Source organism: Cynocephalus volans, chromosome 5 (assembly GCF_027409185.1).
Source record: "Cynocephalus volans isolate mCynVol1 chromosome 5, mCynVol1.pri, whole genome shotgun sequence".
Classification (NCBI taxonomy): Eukaryota; Metazoa; Chordata; class Mammalia; order Dermoptera; family Cynocephalidae; genus Cynocephalus; species Cynocephalus volans.
Genome location: NC_084464.1, coordinates 40,324,963 through 40,340,327, shown reverse-complemented (window position 1 = coordinate 40,340,327; position 15,365 = coordinate 40,324,963). Strand labels below are relative to the sequence as shown.

Here is a 15,365-nt window from a genome sequence, read left to right as displayed (position 1 = left end):
AACAGAAATGTATTCTTTCACAGTTCTGGAAGCCAGAAAACTGAAATTAAGATGTGAGCAGGCCATGCTCTCTTTGAAGGTTCTAGGGAAGGTTACTTGCCTCTTCCAACTTTGATGGCTATCATTCTTGTCTTGTGGCCAATAATTGCAACCTCTGCCTCCAGCTTCCCATGGCCTTCTCTCTGATACGTCTTTGTCTCTGTGTCCATATCTCTCTCTTTCCTCTTATAACCAGTCACTGGATTATGGCCCATCCTAATCCAGTATGACCTCATCATAACTTGATTATTTTTGCAAAGACCCAATTTCCAAGTAAAGTCACATTCACAGGTACTGGGGGTTAAGGACTTCAATATAACTTTTGGGGGTACACAATTCAACCCACAACATGCTTGAAACTTTAATCTGTAAATTTAGAATAATACCTCAGAGTCTTGTAAAAGGATTAAACACTATTGTTCAATAAATAATAATAGTAATAAAAACAACAATATAGTCAACTTTCTCAATTGCTTATTTATGTGCCAGATACCTTTTAAAAATATTTTATGCATATTTACTCAAGAAGCCCTCCCATCAACTTTATTAGGTAGGCTTATTACTATTTCCATTTCATATATGAGGCCAGTGATGCCCATTGAGCTAAAGTAATTTGCCAAAGTTCCCTTCGCTAGCAAGCGGAACAGCTGAGGTTTGAATACAGGCATTATGACCTGGTTCAACAAGGTGCCAACCAAAATGAACACAGGTGAGGTTCAGGCATAGTTAGAGGACAATTTCCGATTATTTTATCTTGCTACTTACAGGACTTAGGGTAAAATAATAGCCACGATGTGAATATTTCTCATTAAGAAATTTTAAAATGTTGGATCCTTGTCATACTGGCTAGCCACCAACACTTCTGCCCAAACAAACAAACAAAAAATTTTAAAACAATTTAAAAACAGTTGCCAGTTATTTTATCTGAGACAGGATAACACTCTCTGATCACCCTGTCCCCACCTTACATACTCTCCATACTTTTTGCTTGCTTTATTTTACTCTGTGTACTTTGTCAGTATCTGATAGGTCTACTTATTTTACAAATTCATTTCTTTATTTTTTGTGTCACACCCACCAGAATGTAAGATCTGTAAGAGCAATGATTTTGGTTATCTTTGTTCACTGCTGTATTTCCTGCTCTTAGAAATATACCTGGCACATAAAAGACCAGCAATTAATATGTGTTGAGTTACTAGATGAATGAATGGGAGACAAAAAGACATGAAGTTCCATGAATCCCTAGGGTTGAAGCTAGGGCGATTTAGACTTTGCAGAATTCTCCAACCTGCTCTTTTCTCATTGCAATTCTGTCCTAGCTTTGAGAGTACCTGAGTCTAGGAAATTTTACCTTCCAGTTGATCATCATTTATGATGATCTAAGACCTAAGGTTTTCCATTTCTTTCCTCAAGAGGATTAACACAATATGATCTTCTTCCTTACGTCCTCTTCAAAATGGCAAGCGTGCTCCTGCAAACGTCCTAATTTACTTTACAGTTAACATGGATTAATTGTTCATGAATTTATCCTATCTTATGAAATCAATTATAGAGCTGGAGATTGTTACCTACTATATACTACATGCGTGAGTGCTTTAAACTGTAACACATTGTAAGTGCTCAAAAACATTTTACCACAGTTTAATGCAAAACATATAAAAAGTGGTTGAGGAGAGGTCACCTGCATTATTCTTTGGCAGTGTTTTGCATTTGAATTGTCATCTAAGAATTTACTTCTTTTCAAAAGTAAGGAATCTGAGCAGGTTGCAGTTGAAGAACTCATAAAATATCACTTGTGTTCTACCGCTGTCAGTTTGGTGAGAGTTTGGAGGGATCAATGGGAAGACGCAGTAACTTGCCATTAACTTGCCAACATGAAATGATTTTTCCGAGAAAAAGGGCAAGGCCCTACTGGGAATCGAACCCAGGATTTCCTGTTTACGAGACAGGCGCTTTAACCAACTAAGCCATAGAGCCAGGTGGGTGCAGTGTTTTCAAATGTATCTATTTCATTTTACTTCGACTTGGTGAAAAAAATGAGTACACATCTGGTGTTATCTGTTATCTTTGGATAATATCCCAACTTCAGGGAGAAGCTTCTCTTTCTCAGCCTCCTATGGAGAGATAAGAGTACACAAGGAAAAGTATTAGGAAGTTGCAGCATTAAACAAAGGATTTTTCTATTTTCCCAAGAAAGAGCCTTACAGAAAGTTGAGGCTATGTAATATGTGCTGCCGACCATCAGAAGGATGCATTATTTTATATGCATAATATTTAAAAACATTTGATTCTTCAAGGATTTGCATAAAACAGCTGGCCGTATGTAACAAGGTAACTCTCTCCGGGTACGTGAAAATGCCGAATTTGTCAGAGAATTTGTCTCTTGCTTGGAGCCGAGGGGGCTGGACGATAAAGCAGTCTTCAGGTACAGGTGTCGGCCCGTTTGGTTGCTCAAGTCTTGTAATGTCATTTTCAAGAGGACAGGAGGACAGTAAAGATCTGTTCCACGTGAGGGGCTGGCAGGCAGGGGCCTCTCCTTAGGCCTCAAAGAATCTGGTGGCCACTTGAAAAGTCCAACCAGCAAAAAGCCGTTTGGCCCAGTTTCCCCAGCTGGCAGAAGAGATCACGCATTCTCCCCTCTACCTCGGTCCTTGCACCCCGCGGTGACACCCGCCTCGCTCCCCGCCGCCGCGCTCATGACCACGGGGTCGTGGGGGCGCCCGGACCGCGGGCTGTGACCCTGCTCGCGCCTCCGCACCCCGGGCAAGGGCCGTGGGAGTCCGGGTGAGTCTGCCGGCCCCGGGACCCCGGCGTCTGACGGGGACTGAGACGACCGAGAGACGAGGGGCAGGGAGGCTGGGACAGGGAAGAGAAGAGCGGGGAACCCACCCGGACCGCGCTCGTGGGATTGAAGCGGCCGGGACACGTCCCGTCAGGGCCCGGCAGGACGTGAAGACCCGCGTCAAACGCAAACGGATCCCCGCCCTGAGTGTTGGGAATTGAGGCCTTGAACAGATTCAGCAAAAAAGTAGGGCTGTCGTAGACGCTTCTTTCCACGTCTTTCGCAACGGGGACTTTATGAAAGAGCGCGGACTCGAATGTCAGGTGCGCAGACACGGGAGGTGGGGGTGGGGAGCGCAGATTCGTCCACCCGGAGCGCACGTTAGCGATGAATCGCCGCCGCCGATCCCTCAGCGCAGCTGGCAGACCCGAGACGACGTCACGTCCCGGAGCCAGGTCGGCCACGGTGATTTTTCAAGCGTTTTCTCGATGACTGATTTTCCTAGAATCTAGTGGACTTTTTTCTCTCGGTGTAAAGGATACTTCCTTCTTCGCACCCGGGTAAAGTAAAAGACGGCGCAGGAGGCGACACTCGGGGCCCCTGGGTCCTGGTTGGATGCACAGGGGAGCGAGACCTCGGTCTCTCTATCAGCAGCCGGGAGGACTCTGTACGGGGTAGATAATCGGGCAGGGTGGAGCACCTCATGCCTAGCGGGTGCGACAGAGTCCAGGAGGCTGGCTGCGCACACGATTTTAATTCTCATTTTGCCAGGTTGAAGGCCGAGAATGTGTGTGTTGAAAGGGGAGGTAACAGGGAGAAGGTAACGTGCACAACGTTCATGCTGGACAAGTTCCTTGTGTGTCTTTTGAACATTGGAGATAACTGTAAAAGTATTTGCTTTTCCTAGAGGTAAAGTGGCGGAGTGGTGCAAAATGTTTGAGGAAGGCTCTAGTCTCTTGTGGGTATGGAGATTGGAATCCCACCCCTGCCAGTCGTTTTTGTCGGTGGGGAGAGAGTGTCTTCCTATAGGTTCCTGGAGAGGTGCAGGGAGAGAGCCCTTCCAGTGTTAGGCAGCAGTACTTCGCCTTCTTGGGAACTGATTGTTTGGAAGAGAAATGTTCAGCGGATAACTGTTTTTATTATAGTAATTAAGGGTAATACAGATTCAGCTAAAAGAAAAACCAAGATTTTCCCATATTTCCCTTTATTTTAAATATCTTTGGCCAAAATATGGATTTGAAAGTATAGAATTCTATTTTTGTGAAAAGATTATGTTGTATAGGTAACATTTTGACATGCCCCAAACTTGAAAAAATGTCAAAGTAGACCCTTCTCATCTCTTTACACCCCTCCCACTCCCCAACCACACCTCACCTCTTAGATCCGGCTTTAAAGACTAATATATTAATTTTTGTGGTTTCTTCCAGGGATATTTTTTGCATATACAGGTAGTACATGCATATATATTATTATCCCCACTTTTTACTCAAACTGTAGTGTATCAAACACACTCTTATGCACCTTAATCATTTCAAAGATCCTGGAGTGACTGGCATAGAAAAACGTAAAGAGCTCCCTTCTCCTTTACTCTGGCGGCTAGTACTCCACTGAATTTATCCATCCAGTCACTCTTGCCCACACAACCAATGTTGCTGTGAACCACTTTGTATATTGAACATTTCACATGTTTGTGAAAAGTTTCTGCCAGTGGAATGGAAAGGTCAAAGTAGGTGTGATGGGAATTTTGATGGATCTTGCCTAGCAGTCTTTCCTAGCTATTAATGACAATTTTCACACTCACCAGCAATCTTTGAGTACCCGTTTACCATGCCAGAATCAACACAGCTTATTAAATATTAATATGTAGCATTTATAGAGGATTGCTGAGTTTCCACTACCTTTCTATTCATTAAGACATTCAATCTTCATAAAAACCCTCTCAGGATGTTACCATGTTCGCTCATACTTAACAGATTAGAAAACAGGCTTTTTCAGGTGAAATAGCCCTCTAAGGAGAATAGAGAGAACAATCAAGATTATATATCTGTGTCTATAACAAAGGATTTTTTCACCAATTTGATGATGAATGAAAAGTTCTGTAATATCTCAAAATAGTTTTATTTTGGTTTTTCCCCCTAATATCATAAGATTAAAATCTTTTCAAAAATTTTAAAGCCACTTGCTTTTCTTTTCTATGAAGTGTCTATTACGATCTTTGCCCATTTTTCTGGAACATTATTTAATTTTTCTTTTACTTATATTATATACATTACCTCTATATTAGGATTGTGTTTGTGTGTGTATGTGTGTGTGTGTGTGTGTGTGTGTGTGTGTGTGTTTGGCCAGTTATTCATCTTTTCACCTCACTTGCAAGTGTTTTGTGTTTTTGTTTTATGTGTTCCTTTGGCACTGGCTGGTAGAGGGATTTGAATCCTTGATCTTGGTGTGCAAGTGTTTGTTTAATTCAGATAATTTTGAGGCTCACAAACTGTCTTGCCATTATTGAGGAAAAATAGAGAGTATTCACCAAATAGGGATCAGAAACCCCAAGCTCAGTATGCCCAGTATGTGTTGCAATCCCGTGTTTCCCTTCCACTGGAATGCAGTATTTAAGGTCCAAATGGCTTTCGTTAGGCAGGACTACCATCCATTGAGTCGTCCGTCCTGAAGGCGCTTCACTATCTGTTGCTTGAGTCATCCGTTCCAGCACTCTATCTCCATCCCTCTCATCCTGTTTGCCTAGGAGTGATAGGGGCATATAAGGTCCATTGTATGCCATGGGAACATGCCCCTTACTGTGTTGCCTGGGCTATGAAGAAGGTACCTTGGTCTGAATGGAGTCCTGTTGGATATCTAAACATATGGTAGAGGTGTTTCTCCAAGGCTGCAGTAGTGGTACCTGCACCTACATGGTATACAGAGATTGCTATCCCATAGTTTGAATATGTCTCAATACAGTGAGGCACCAATGGAATATATGGCTAGGAAATAATGGTCCAATGTGATCATCTTACCACATTCACGTGGGGCCTATGCCCTGGTCAGTCTAGCCGAGCTACCCGTGTTGCATGGCCTGGGCTTGCTGACAGGAGTCACACAACTGCTGTGTCTTTGACTTCCATTTCTTCTAGTGCAAGTCCTTGTAAGTTGGCCCATTCTTGCATGTGAAGTGGATTTCCATTTCCTCCTCTCTAGTGGACCCAGTGGACAGTCGTGGTGATTTGTTGAGTGCATTCTGGATCAGCTCATGAGTTCCACTCATGTTTCCTTTCAAATGGTTCTTTCAAATGGGCATCAAAATGAATGACAAATAGGTAACCTTCCCAATTCAAAAGATGCTGCCACAGTCCCTGTCCCCACACAAGGAAGAACATAATGGTTCAATGTTTTAGTCCGTTTTGTGTTGCTATAACAGAACTACCTGAGACTGGGTAATTTATAAAGAACAGAGGTTTATTTGGCTTACGATTCTGGGATGGCTCTGTCTGGTGTGGGCCTCGGGCTACTTCTACTCATGGCAGAAATTGGCAGGCAGCTGGCGGGTACAAGCAGATCACATGGCGAGAGAGAAAGCAAGAGAGAGAGAGAGAGAGGTGCCAAGGTCTTTTTAAACAACCAGCTCTTGCAGGAACGAACAGAGCGAGAACTCACTCATTACTCACCCCTCCCCCAGGGAGAGCAATAATCCATTCATGAAGGATCCAGCCCCGTGACTCAATCAGTTTCCAACACTGCCACATTGGAGATCAAATTTCCACATGAGTTTTGCAGGGGACAACACATCCAAACTCCATCATTCAATCATCAGTCTGCTAGTCACTGGACCTGGTGGCTAGCTCATTTATAACAGCCCATGATTCTATAAATATGTAGTAGGGAGCTGCTTTTGGCATGGCCTGCATAGCCTCACTACCTCACAGATTTCAACACATTGGGCAGTGTCCTCATCCAGTTTTACAGTCAGAATGTGGCCATTCTTGGGGCAGATGGTCACAATGGTCCATTGGACTTCATCAGCTTTGTGATTCCCAGATCCATTAGTGAACCAAGCCATATTATCAGCTGCAACATATTTGAACTCTGGGCCCCACCCAGCTAGGAGAGAAGCTGGAACATCCCCTATGGGGTGTTCAGCCCCCCAGCAAGGCAGCTGCTTGTTCATGGAGTTGATTGATCCCCTGGTGTCCTGTTGGGCTCGATCTTGGAGGTATCATTTCCACTTAATGATGGAACTTTGCTGAGCCTGTCCAATTTTATTAGAAGGACTAAAGAGTGTCAACTTGAAGCTGGGCAGCTCAGGTCTTAAGGCCCAATAGCAGACTAGGAGTTGATGTTTGAAGGGGGTATGTCTGGTGGCTGCCTGGAGCAATTTATATGTCCAAAACCCTAGGGGCCTATGCACCCTGGTACTAGTCTCTTATTACCACCAATTCCAATACACATGGGTAGGAGTCTTTGAAACCTGAAGTTCCATAGGGCTGGTGGGCTCTACTGGCCCCAAAGGCAGCACCCATGCCATTGCATGTGACACTGGTCTCCAGAGCCTGCTGTTGTTGGGGGCTCCATTCAAAGGTGGCTGCCTTGTGTGTAACCTTGACTAAAGGGGCAAAAGAATACCCAGATGTGTCTCCAGTAGCCAAATAGGCCCACCAGCTGTTGAGCTTCTTTCTTGTTGGTGGGAGCTGCCAAGGACAGCAGATTCTGTTTAAAGTTGCTGGAAGTACTCCTCTGATTGCTGGCTCAGGTGGCTCCCAGGAACTTCACTTGTTGAGCATGTCCCTGGATATTATCAGGGTTGATGGCTCAGCCTGTGTGTGTCATAGTGTCTATGACTATATTAGCCCATTTTTGTTGCTTATAACAAAATATGCAGAACTGGGTGATTTATAAATATAACAAAATTACTGCTTACAGGTTTCAGAGGTTAGGAAGTCCAAAGTCCAGGGAACACAGCTGGTGAAGGTCTTGGTGGTGGTGACAGTGACCCAGGGTTCTCAACAATGCAAGACGGTGGAGCAGAGAGAGCAGAGAGATTCTCCTCTCTCTTCTTTTAAAGCCCTTAGAACCATTCCCCCAACCACTATCCCTAATCCATTCACTACTGTATGGCCCTACAATCTAATCACCTCTTCAAGGCCCCCTGTCCAATCACCATAATAGGATTTCCCACCCTCGACAGCTACAATGGGGACCAAGCTTCTAATACGTAAAACTTGGAGGACATAATTCAAGCTTCAGTGAGTTTTGGGGGGACATAATTCATCCACTACAATAGTGCATGGTCAATTTATTTCTTTCTTAATTTTAATTTTTAATTGTACATATTGGTGGGTTATGGTGTATTGTTTCAATACATGCATATGTTGTACAATGATTCACTTAGGATAGATAGCATATCCATTCCCTGAACATTTACTTTTTTCTTCGTGGTGATTATGGTCAAGATCCTCCTTTCTAGCTATTTTGAAATATACAATATAATATTATTAGCTCTAGTCAGCCTAGAACACCAGACTTATTTTTTTCTATCTACCTGTAACTTTGTACCTGTTTATCCACCTCTTCCCCTCCCTCAGCTCTCCTTTCCTTCTTGGTCTCTGGTACCCATTATTCTATTCCCTACTTTTATGATAATACATTCTCTCTCTCTATCTCTCCCTCTCTCTCTCTCTCTCTCTCTCTCTCTCTCTCTCTCTCTCTCGATTCTGCATATGAGTGAGATCATGCAGTATTTGTCTTTCTATGCCCAGCTTACTTCATGATGGTCTCCAGTTCTATCCATATTGCTGCAAATGACAGGATTTCATTTGTTAAATAGCTGAATAGTATTCCATTGTGTATATATACCACAGCTTTTTTATCCATTCGTCTGTTGATGGGCATTAGGTTGATTCCATCTCTTGGCTATTGTGAATACGTCGATTTATTTCTTAGCCCTGCAGTGAGAATGTCATCAATATAGCACATGACAAGTACTTCTGGGGATAATTTGGCTTGTTGCAGATCTAGCCCCACCCACTGGTGGTATATTGCAGGGGAATTGAGATATTCTGGTGGAAGTGCAGTGAAAGCATGCTTCAACCTGTTCCATATGAACTCAAATTAGTCCTAATATTCACCCTGAAGAGGGATGAAGAAGAAGACATTGGCCAGATCAGTAACAGCGAGCCAGTTGGCCTCCACCCTCTCATTGATGGTGGTGATGGTGGGTACTGCGGGGGTCAAGGATGGCACCTTGTCATTCAATCTATGGTAGTCTACTGTCAGCTTCCATGCTTCAGAGGCCTTTGGTTCAGGCCAGACAGGGCTTTCAAACTGTGACAGACATGATGCTGCAGCAAGTCCTGTGTCAACAGGATAATATTCTTTTCTCCACCTGGTATGCATTACTGCTTTTGTTGAATAACCTGTGAGGTTTGGGTTATTTGAGTGGTGGGCAGGAGTGGACCAGCCCCACTGTTATGTCTAAATTCCCTTGTTGTGAGGGGGCTTATCTTCTGAGGCTGATGTGATGCTCTGTGCCTCAAGCAGCCAAAATGTCAGTAACTATAATGCACTCAGCGGTGAGAACCACCATCACTGGAGTCCTAAATGGCCCAGAGAATCCCAACCATAATCACATGAGCACCTGCCTGCCACAGGTCACAGTGTTAAAACCCTCTAGTGCCACCCGATTACCCTATCCTTGCAGAGCCTGGGATTATTGTCACTTGTCCCCAGTGTCCCCCTTTCTCCCCTTCCACCCTCAAAGGAGTGAAGAGTTGCTCCTCACCAGCAGAGACCCAGAGACCTTGGCCCCAGCCCTAATTGTTCTTTTTTGAAGGGTGTAAGGTCTGGATACATTCACGGAAGGTCGTCTTCCTTATGTGACTCACTGTCCTGGTCACAGTTCAGGGAGCCTTGGCAACCCATACTTGCCCCTTCCCCAGCTGTGTTCAGGGACTCCGCTGCCATGAGGGATCTCCTCCTCTTGTGTCTCCAACCAGAGTCTTAACTGCTAACTTAAAGGGATCCCCTTCCACTTTGTAGCGTTGGTGAGATCTTCTGGGGAATTCCATCAATTTCTGTTTTTGTCTATTCTCTGTTTCGATGGTCAGAGCCACTTTGATTTGAAGGTCGGCCCTAATCTCTCCTTTTCCTTCCCTGGATTGTTCTTCGAGGTCCTCTTTGTCCCTTTCCGTTACCGGACTTCCGCCGTCGGTGCCTGCCTGGGTGGGGCTGGCTGAGGCCATCTTGCCATGGCCACCCCAAAGCAGGACGTCGCAGTGGAGTTTCTCCATCGTCTCTCCCACAGTCATTCCTGGAGATAATAGGGGGGTAGCGGGGGTTCTTCCACTGAGGAGGCACCTGTCTCAGGAAGGCCTCCGAGGCTGTTAGCACAGGAGCGCGTCGTCTACACCCTCCCGGGGGCGGGATCGTATTTCCAAGGGTCGATTGCCTCCACTCGCAGGGCAGACACTACCTCGTGGACAGTCTTCCACCGGGGGGAGGGCGGACGGGACAGGTAGGGGAAGCTTTACTCTTGAGGGAGTCTCCCGCAGTTCAGAAAACAGCTCTCATGCTCCACATTAAGAGTGTCATCTTGGTCCCTGTCCTGTTGGTTCTTTCTTTGGATGCAGGCAAAGATATTCTGCAACAGGTGCAACAGGGAGCCTATGGTCAGTTTCCTCCAGCTGCGCCACTCGGCGGTTGGCATCTGAATTTGCAATCCCCTCATCAAACACATGTAACAACCAGGCTGCAGGAGACTCTCCAGAGTCAGAGAAGATGTGACAACAGTAGCAGAGGTCAGTGATGCCTCGTGAGCCGAGGAATGTGGCAGCCTCTAGAAGCTGGAAAAGGCAAAGAATGGACGCTTCCCTAGAACTTCCATTCCAGAGTGGAAGGCAGCTCTGTCACACCTTGATTTTAGCCCCGTAAGACCCATTTCAGACTTCTGATCTCCAGAAATTTTAAGATAAGACATTCGTATTATTTTTAAGCCCCTGAATTTATGGTAATTTTCTACAGCAGCAATAGTCAACTAATACAGATTTATAGCATTAGGTACAGATTATGGTATTATCCAATGTAGTGTAGTTGATGTATTTAAAAACTATCGTGCTAACAAAGGAAGTCGGTACCAAAAGAAACTGGTAAAGTTCTGCAAGTAGTACAGCCTTATGTATAATCACATCGTATGAGGATTTGTCTTAGAATCTGGACTTCATTCCAGAAAATTTGATGGATGGACTAATTTTCTCTGCCACCACACTTCTTTCTCAAATTAGAGTATTTGAAAGCGACGAAAACCTTCTCTGACATTCGAACTCAGGACCTCCAGATTTTGAGACTGATGCGCTGCCTGCTATGCTAAGAAGGCATGTGTGTCAATGGTTCTCAGCACATCTATTAATTCTAACTCTTTCAAGTTTATATGAAATTTCTGAAAAATTGGGTTTTCACAATAGGGTACAAAATAAGAATGTGTACTATGTCATGTGTTTACTGTTTCTCTGAGTATGTCATCATGATTGATCAAAATCATTTCAGGATTTTATCCTTCGTTAAATAAATATGCAGCACACTGAGTTTTTCCACTATGCCTTAAACACCACTCACTGATGGAGACATTAGACTTTATTAGATTTCACAATGCCCCACACCACAACATGCGTAATGATGTACTAGAAGGTGACATGCAGACAGCAAGGGGCCTGAGCTAAGTCCACAAACTTGAAGATTCCCATCCTGCAACAATGACAAACACAGAAAGCTGTAAATTCCAGTCAGAGCAGCTCTGGGGTCTCCTTATCTTGATCTGCAGTAATACTTCCTTGCCTACCAAAGTTCCCCTTACAATGGATGTCCCTGACACCTGCAGGTCCTTTACAGGTCTGAAGCTCCCAAATAGCAGAGCGTAAGTAGAGGTGAGATAAGGGTGAAAGGATGAGGTGAGATAGCTGAGAATGGAGAAGAAATATATTAAATTGCAAGATAAGGCTTATCTTGCAATCTGACAGAGTGAAAAATGTCCTAAGCCTGAAATTGTAGGATTCGGGTGTAATTTTTCTATATGCCATCTATTCATTTAGAAAAAATAATTCACTTGGTTTTTGTGTGTGTGTGTGTGTGAATATGTTACTTAATTTTAAAAGCTTCATTATCTGTAAAATGAGATATCTCACAGCATCATTTAAAAGACTGAACACTTGATACAAAAAAGTCGTTCAATGGATATGAATACTATTAAGTGCTCCAATAATGATAGTGAACTTTACTGAGTGCTTATTATGAGCCAGCTACACTTTTAAGCAATTTACATGTATTTGCTAAAAATAAAAATAAAAATTCTGCTGTCAAATTTTCAGGCAGCTTTTATTGTCTCCACATATGAGCAAAGTGAGATCCAGTGGCTTACGTGACTCGCCAATGGCCCTGTGGCTATTAAGTGGCGCTACTGCGATTTGAAACAGTAGAACAGGGGCTCGTTTAAAAGGGGGCAGCATCTTAAGGGACAGGCGGGACTGCGTGAGAGGATGAGCGGCGTGGAGGCTGGGACGGGGAAGAACACGGACGGGGTGCGAGGCCCAGACCGCGGTAGTGGGGTCGCAGCCGGCAGAACACATCCTCTCGGGGCCAGGAGGGGACCAAACGCAAACTGATCCCCGCTCGGAAGTTTGGGAATTAAGGCCATGAACACATTTAGGAAAAAAGCAGGTCCGTCGGCACAGTTGTTCTATCCACGCCTTTCACAAGAAATTACACACAAACATGACTCGAGTTCGGGGTAGGTGGGGATGGGAGCTCCTCTTTTCTGGTTGCCGACGTTAAAAATAACTTTCCGCTGCGGACCCCCAAATGCAGCTGAGAAATTGGAAACTCGATGTTAGCGTCTTCAGAATCCGGGTGCTGCTTCGTGGTGATTTCTAATCATTTTCTCAAGGCCTGATTCTCTTCTAGTTTGATGGGTGTTAGATATTGGCTTCCTCTCCCTTTATTCTCATGTATCAGAAACAGGACACAAGAGGCAAACGCGGGTCTTGCAGTTGCAGAACCAGGGGTCCGAACTAGGAATTTATTTGCAAATTTTATTGGTGGTTAGAGTGGCTGTAGAATCATTTGGGTAGAAATGCTCCAGAAAAAAAAAATAATAATAATAAAATAAGATGCGAGAAAATATTCGGCTCTACTTTACATTATTAACATGAGTTCTCGCAGCCCGCTTGGGCGGTAGCGTGGCCCAGCGATCTAAGGTTCCGGATTAAAGTTCCAGTCTCTCCGGGGACCTAGGTTCGAGTCCCACCACTGCCAGTGCATATTACCAATGCTCTCTATCCGAGAACTGGGTTTTTAAACCCTGTTTGTAGCGATTCCCCGAGGCTAGGCAGCATTCCCAAATCAGGGCTTTATGATGAGGTACTAATTCTTTTTTTTTTTTTTTTTTGTCTTTTTCGTGACCGGCACTCAGCCAGTGAGTGCGCCGGCCATTCCTATATAGGATCCGAACCCGCGGCGGGAGCGTCGCTGCGCTCCCAGCGCCGCACTCTCCCGAGTGCGCCGCGGGCTCGGCCCATGAGGTACTAATTCTGATGATGAATTAATTCTGTAATAGTACGTTCAAGCCGACTACAGCCTTAAAAGAAAAAGTCAGAATACTGTTTGCTATTTCTTTTCTTCATATCTAAGAACAAGATTTCATGTCCGAGGGAACAGATTTTTAAAATGTTTTAAAAATGTTCATACAGAAATAAGTAAAACTCACATGGCTCAAAATTACAAAAATGTAAGAATACATACACAGTGAAGTCCACCCCACCCCACCCCGTTCCACCTGGGCACGGTTCTGGCTCCTTGAGCAACCATATCAGCGTCTGGAGTTACATTCAAGGTACATTTTTTGCATATACACGTACAAGCCAATAGAAATCTATTATTTTCCTCACATTTTATACTTTCCAAACCCATTGCCTTTTCCACTTTGTGTATATTGCAGTGATTTCCGTATCAACACAGAAAGAGCTCTTCTTGTCCTGTCTCCATATTCCATTTTGTGGATATATCTTAATTCATTTCACTAGACGCTTTTAACAATATAAATAATGTTGCAATAAATTAATTCATATCCGCATTTCATAAGTATGTGGTATTAGAGAAATTTCTAAAAGTGAAATTGCTAAATCAAATTATACATGCGACAGTAATTTTGGTGGCTCTTAGTCTCCTTTCCTAAATGTTACTAATTTGTCCTCCTAAAGCACCCGTGAAAGTCCTGTTTCCTCAACACCCCCACCAACAGAACGTTGTAATAATGACAATTATCAGAGCTCCTACTAAGCCCCAGATATTGTCATAAAATCTTTACATATATGAAATCATATAATAACCTCAATAATACAAGGGTACTTCAGAAAGTTCGTGGGAAAATGGAACTAAGAGATGATACAAAATTTTCCCTGAACTTTTTTGGGGGTATTGAGCTTAGTGGCCTCCCTGTAGGCTTTTTGAAGTACTCTAGCATATAAGCAAGTTAATATTATACACATTTGATAGAGAAGGAAGTTGAAGTTGTGACTTGCCTAAGTCACATAAATTGTAGGTGGAGAAATATGATGTTAATGCCTGTAGTAGGCTGAAAAATGGCCCCCCAAAAGATACCCATATCCTAATTCCTGGAACCTGTGAATATTGCCATATAAGGTTAAAAGGAGGGGGGGTATCTTTGCAGAAGAAATTAAATTAAAGATCTTGAGATGAGGAAATTATCCTGGATTATCCAGACGGACTTTAAATGCCATCACAAGTGTCCTTATAAAAGAGAGACACAGAAAGATTGCACAGAGATAGAAAAAGAGAAGGCAATGTTACCACAGAGGCAGAGATAGGAGGGATGCTGCCACAAGCCAAGGGATGCTGGCAGCCACCAGAGAAGCTGGAAGAGGCAGGGACGGAATCTTCCCCAGATCCTCTGAAGGGAGCACAGCTCTGCCAATCCTTTGATTTCAGACCATTGATACTGATTTCAGACTTCTGGCCCCCAGAACAGTGAGAAAATAAATTTTTGTTGTTTTAAACAATGAAGTTTGTAGTAATTTTTTACAGAAGCCACAGGAAACTAATACAATGTCTTTAAGTGCTATTAGGCAATTCTATCACAAATAATTGTTTTTGCTTGCCAATCTACTAGGTTAAAAAAAATTTTCACTGAAGTTCTATAGTTTCATTTCTGAATTCTCTTAATAATCTCTTCATATTTTTGGAGCCATTTGTTTCTCCTTTTCCATGGAGGCAGTGTTTTTATTATTTATATATTTTTCCTATATGTTGGGATTTTTCTTGCTGAGATGTAGAAGCTACTTATATATTAGGAAAATTAACTGTTTAAAACATGAGTTACAAATATTTTTTCCACTGTTTCTTCATTTGATTTTTTTTTCATTTTGTTTATGTATATTTTTAGAAAATGGGGGTGCATCCAGGGAGAATTTTTTAATGCTGTGAAATAAGTCTAACTTTCATTGTTTCTGATTTTTGTGTAAAAAAATAGTTTTCATAGAGCAGATGC

General features: G+C 43.3%; 1 non-coding gene across 1 annotated transcript; it reads right to left on the bottom strand.

Annotated features, from left to right (window-relative positions):
- Positions 1–1,942: 1,942 nt before the first annotated feature.
- TRNAT-CGU (transfer RNA threonine (anticodon CGU)) lies at positions 1,943–2,016 on the bottom strand. Its single transcript has one exon. It is a non-coding gene; the product is annotated as a tRNA-Thr (tRNA).
- Between the last annotated feature and the right edge of the window lie 13,349 nt (positions 2,017–15,365).